General features: G+C 44.1%; 1 protein-coding gene and 1 pseudogene across 3 annotated transcripts in view; one reads left to right on the top strand and one right to left on the bottom strand.

Annotated features, from left to right (window-relative positions):
- Nucleotides 1-5,397, top strand: part of PMVK (phosphomevalonate kinase) — a 99,345-nt gene that overhangs the window by 37,627 nt on the left and 56,321 nt on the right. The gene's annotated exons all lie outside the window — the stretch shown is intronic.
- Nucleotides 52-1,632, bottom strand: LOC138153790 (L-lactate dehydrogenase A chain pseudogene; annotated as a pseudogene).

The following is a 5,397-nucleotide window of genomic DNA, read 5'->3' as shown; positions in this document are numbered from 1 at the left end:
TGTGGTAGCTGCAAACCCTGAGGACGCTTGGGGTGCTTGCTGCTACACTATTGATGTATATATATATGTGTGTGTGTGTGTGTGTGTGTGTAGACAAAAATCAGGTCCTCTGGAAATGTGATGCATGGGGCCATGCTGTAGGAGCCCTAATGGAGAGGAGCACAAGGTAATCAATGCATCAATAAAGAATTACTACTGTATGATGTCTTGTAGTCAGGAGTGTTGTTTTCTGGACCTACAGGAATCTGTAGTACCTACATACAAGGCAGGTAGTTTATATACCTGTGGGGCACTATCTGCTTGACACCAACTACCGAGACTATACAAGTCATATCCAGCATCATATGCAAACATCAACAGGTTTAAACAAATAGTCACACTCTACTATTCCCCATTTCTAACTTTAGGAAGAGACTAGAGTGTGTTCACAGGTTTGACATTTCTGGTGTTCAATCACTAATCAGAGGAAGGATTTGACTTATTTGAAAAGCAAATCATACATAACCCCTTAACCACTGTCATGTTCTTGATGGCAGCACATTAAAAGGTTTTAAAATTGCAGCTCCTTCTGGATTCCCCAAAGAGTATCTGCACTCTTCCTTAAACGGCTCTCCTCCTCTGTATTCAGGTTTACCTTCACCACATCTGAAATGCCATTTTGTCCCAAGATACATGGGACACTAAGGAAGACATCCTCATTAATGCCATATAGTCCCTTAATCATGGTAGAAATTGGATGCACTCTCCTAAGATTCTTCATAATGCTTTCTGCCAGATCTTCCACAGACAAGCCAATGGCCCAGGAAGTGTAGCCCTTCAGCTTGATCACCTCATAAGCACTTTCAACCACCTGTTTATGAACTTCTTTCCAATTCTCTGAATCAGCATCAGTTCCTATTTGAGGATTTACATTCTTCAGAGACACACCAGCAAGATTCACACCACTCCATACAGAACACTGGAGTCTCCATGTTCACCAAGGACCCATCCATGACAACTTGAAGAATGGACACCAAGTCTCTCCCCCATTAGGTGACGGAAATGGGCAGAATCCAGATTGCAACCACTTCCAATAACACGGTTTTTAGGAAAGCCACTTAGCTTCCAGGCCACATATGTCAAAATATCCACTGGATTGGAAACAATAAGCAGCTTGCAATTAGGGCTGTATTTAACAATATTGGGAATGATGAATTTAAAGATATTCACATTACGCTGGACCAAATTAAGACGACTTTCTCCCTCCTGTTGACGTGCCCCAGCCGTAACAATGACAAGTTTTGAGTTTGCAGTTACACTATAGTCTTTTCCAGAAACAATCTTTGGCGTTTTGAGGAAAAGGCTGCCATGCTGGAGATCCATCATCTCTCCCTTTAATTTGTCTTCTATTACATCAACTAAGGCAAGTTCATCAGCCAAATCCTTTGTTAAGATACTGATGGCATATGCCATGCCAACTGCACCAACCCCAACAACAGTGATCTTGTTCTGGGGAACCTGTTCCTCCTTTAGGACATTCAAAATCAGCTGATCCTTAATAGTAGATGCCATTTTGGGGGATATCGAGGTTGCTGGTCAGGCTGTGAAAGTTGTGAGTTATACGTGAGACGGCTGCTCCCAGAATCGCTGGCAATTTTTTTCTTAAGGACAGAGGAGACCTAAGCATGTTTGTAGGCAGATGGAAAGGAGCCAGTGAGAGTTATAAAAAGTGATAGGAAAGCACTGAAACTAATGTGCTGAACTGATTATTTAAGTGGTTTCAGTCGTGTCTGGCTCTTTGTGACCCCATTTGGGGTTTTCTTGGCAAAGATACCAGAGTGGTTTTCCATTTCCTTCTCCAGCTCATTTTACAGATGAGGAAACTGAGGTGAGAGTAGTATGGTGAACTTGCAACCAAGAGAACTCGGGTTCAAATCCTGATTTGGGCATTTACTTGTGTGATCATGGACAAATTATGTAAAGCCTCTCTGGGCCTCAGTTTTCCCCTCTATAAAATGGAGCTAATAATACTTATACCTCTTATCTCAACAGGCCGTTTCCAGGAAGCGTTCTGTAAACCTTAAAGATGCTATTTGAACATGAATTCTTATTAAGAAATCAAATCTACCTTCAAAAGATAAAGATGTATTAAATGTGGCTGATAGGAGAAGAAATGAGTGACTTATATTGATTCTCAGAAAGGACTGCCTTGCTGATACTGGTGCAGCCTCCTAAGCCAACCACTCTGAGTGGGCTTTTCAGAGATTAAATATATTGGGAAAAGTGTTTTTTAAAAAATCCTTCTTTTTACCCTCCTGTGTGTGTGGCCCCTGAGGGAGCTGCCTACCTGGCTCCTCCTGGTTTCCCCTCTGGTTGTATCTTGTATCAAACAAGGCAGTATAGGAACGGTCCGAGAGGCCAGTCTAATGGAATGCTAGCGGTTGGAATGCTAGCTCTGACCCTGTACTAGGCAGCTAGATGGCATGTGGTTAGAGGCCTCATCTGGAGTCAGGAAGACCAAATCTGACACTTAGCTCTGTGACCTTGGACAAGTCACAACCTCTTTGAACCTTCCCTTCCTCATAGGTGCAATGCAACACCAGTTGATAAAAGGATAGCTTAGGAGTTGGAAAAACCTGGGTTCAAATTCTGCGTCTGATACATCCTAGCTGTGGAAACATTGCAAGCTTGGCTGCTGAATTTGGAGTCAGAGGTCCTAGAATTGAATCCCGCTCTGCTTTTCACTTCCTATGTGACTGGAGGCATTTCATTTATTTCTCATTTGTAAAATGAGGAGGGTTATATTAGATGGCCTGTAAGCTAGAATGAGGGAGGCAGCTGGGTGGTATGGTGGATAGAATGCTGGGCTTGGAGTCAGGAAGATCTGAGTTCAGATTTAGCCTCCAACATTTACTAGCTGTATGACCCTGGGCAAGTACCTCAACCCAGTTTGCCTTAGTTTCCTCATCTGTAAAATGAGCTGGAGAAGGAAATGGCAAACCATTCCAGTATCTTTGCCAAGAAATTCCCAAATGGGGTCATGAAGGGTTGGATATGACTGAAACAACTGTACAAGAAAAAGCTAGAATGGATCTTTCCAGCTAAAAATCTGTGGTTCTGACACTTTAACCTCTCAGGATGTCAGGTAATTCTCCAAGACTACAAGCTGCAGTGGAGGAATTGCCCATGATTTTTAGTAAAGGGAGTTTCCACATTGGGAGTTCCCTAAATAAATGAAATCGCAGGTCAGATCTCCTCCTCCTACAGGAGGGATTAATGACATATACACTGTCTGCCTCACAGGGATATGGAAGCAATGCCACTTTGTACTGAGTCAAGGGTTATAGAAATAGGAGCTATTATTTTTCCCAGATAATAGGGGAAACAGTCTCCCCCTTTAAAGTAAGTGTCTTGATTTGAAGTCTTCCTCTAGATCCCCCTTCTGTGATTTACAACCTGTGTGACCTTGGGGAGAACATATAACCTCCCTGGTCCTCAGTTTTCTCATCTGTAAAATGAGGAGGTTAGACTGATTAATGGTCGCACTGGTCCTTCCCTGCTTTAAATGGTCTTATGAAGTAGTTTCTTTTCTGGCCTGTTCTAAACACAGGTTCCCCTAAGCCCTGGGAGTGTTTGTCTAGTGTCTCTCCTTCCAGGAGAGGGAAGGGCAGCAGCTTAGACGCCTATTCTCCTCCCAAGGGAAAACCCCAGAAGGAACCATCTGAGCCCTGGCTTGCCTCCGCAAATTTACAAGGCCTTGGACATGATGAATAGTGTGTTTGCAAATGCAATTAAGTTTGGAGCCTCCAGCAGCCTGCCACCAGAGCCCTGATAGAATTGTTGGTGGAAAGAAAGAATGCTGTCCAACCTTCCTCTTCAGTGGCAGGGAGGGGAAGAGGGTTATTCCTGGCTCCCTGTAGTCTCCATGGGTATTTCAACCAAGCTTTTCATTTAAGGAACAGAAAGTCTCGCCACAGGAGGACTGACTAATAGCTGGCAATGTTTACCCCCAGCTGTGTTTATCCACATACCAGATTTTTGCATGGCTCTTAGAGAGGCTTGTGGGGTGGGGTTGAGATAGGGCCTCCCTCTCAATGAAGAAGGAAGGTGGGACGAGTTGTTGAGACATCTCTCCATCACCAGTCAGTTGCCAAGTCTTGCTGGTTTGGCTTCCATGTTTTTTTCATGATCCATCTCCTCATTATTCACATAATCATCATCGTCATTCAAGGTACTATTATACTAATTGTTCTGTCGTGACCCCATGGACCACGACACAACAATACTGTCCTTGGGTTTGTTTGGTAAAGATAATGGAGTAGTTTGCTGTTTCCTTTTCCAGCTCATTTTACAGGTGGGGAAACTGAGGCAGACATGGAGACGTGACTTATCCACGGTCACACATTTGGGAAGTGTCTGAGATTGGATTTGAACTTAGGTCTTCCTGACCCCTGGACCCAGCACTGAGTCACCTAATGGCCTCCTGTTTGATCTCTCTCCCCTCCCCAATTCCCCCTCCACACAGCTGCCCAAGTGATATTCCTAAAGTACAGGTTTGATCTGTTATTCCTCAGCTCAAAAAGCTCCAGTAACTCTCTGTTACCTTCAGGGTAAAGTACAAGCTCATCTGCTTAAATTTTCAAGCTTTGCATAATCTGACTCCAGCTTGCTTTTCCAGGTTTATTTCACATTTCTCTCCTTTGTGCACTCTTTTGTAGCCATTTGGGCCTAATCTTTCTCATAATAAATATTCCATTTCTCATCTCCTTGGTTGTATATGAAGTGACACAGTAGACAAAGCACTGGACCTGGAGGCAAGGAAGACCTGAGTTTAAATGTGGCCTCAAACACTTCCTAGCTGTGTGACCCTGGGCAAGTCATTTAACCCTGTTTGCCTCAGTTTCCCCATCTGTAAAATGGGTATCATAATAGCACCTACCTCGCAGGGTTCCTGTGAGGATCAAATGAAACAATATTTGTAAAATGCTTCAGGAGCCTTAAAGCGGTTATAGAAATGTTAGCAATTACTATCATCCTATACCATATTTCATAACCTCCCCATGTGCCTATTACTATACAGCTAGCACGGTTCTTTCTCAATAGCTAAATTAAATTCTTCCAACTGAGTTTTAAAACTCCTTTCCCTTCTACTGTCCCTTCAGGAGAAGCTGTGGAAAGGCAAGGGGTATAACTGGGGGAAAGAAAAAGAGGGGGTAGGTGGGTTATGGAGCAAAAGCCCCCACCAGCCTGTTTGTTCCACAATGTCAAGAGGTAGAGAGGGTGGCCCTGGGTAGGGAAGAGGCCAAGGTAAGAGTTTGCAGAGGCTGGGAAGGCCCAGGGGTGGGGTGGGGCGAGGAGCGGGGGAGGGGATTGCATTCTGCAGCTTGGGGAGGAGTGCCCTCATGGAAAAGATCCCAG

The sequence above is a fragment of the Petaurus breviceps genome, unplaced genomic scaffold (genome assembly GCF_028583685.1).
Source record: "Petaurus breviceps papuanus isolate PSGF00001 unplaced genomic scaffold, PetGlider_PUasm1.0 91023, whole genome shotgun sequence".
In the NCBI taxonomy this organism is placed as follows: domain Eukaryota; kingdom Metazoa; phylum Chordata; class Mammalia; order Diprotodontia; family Petauridae; genus Petaurus; species Petaurus breviceps.
This window is presented reverse-complemented; position numbering and strand designations above follow the sequence as displayed.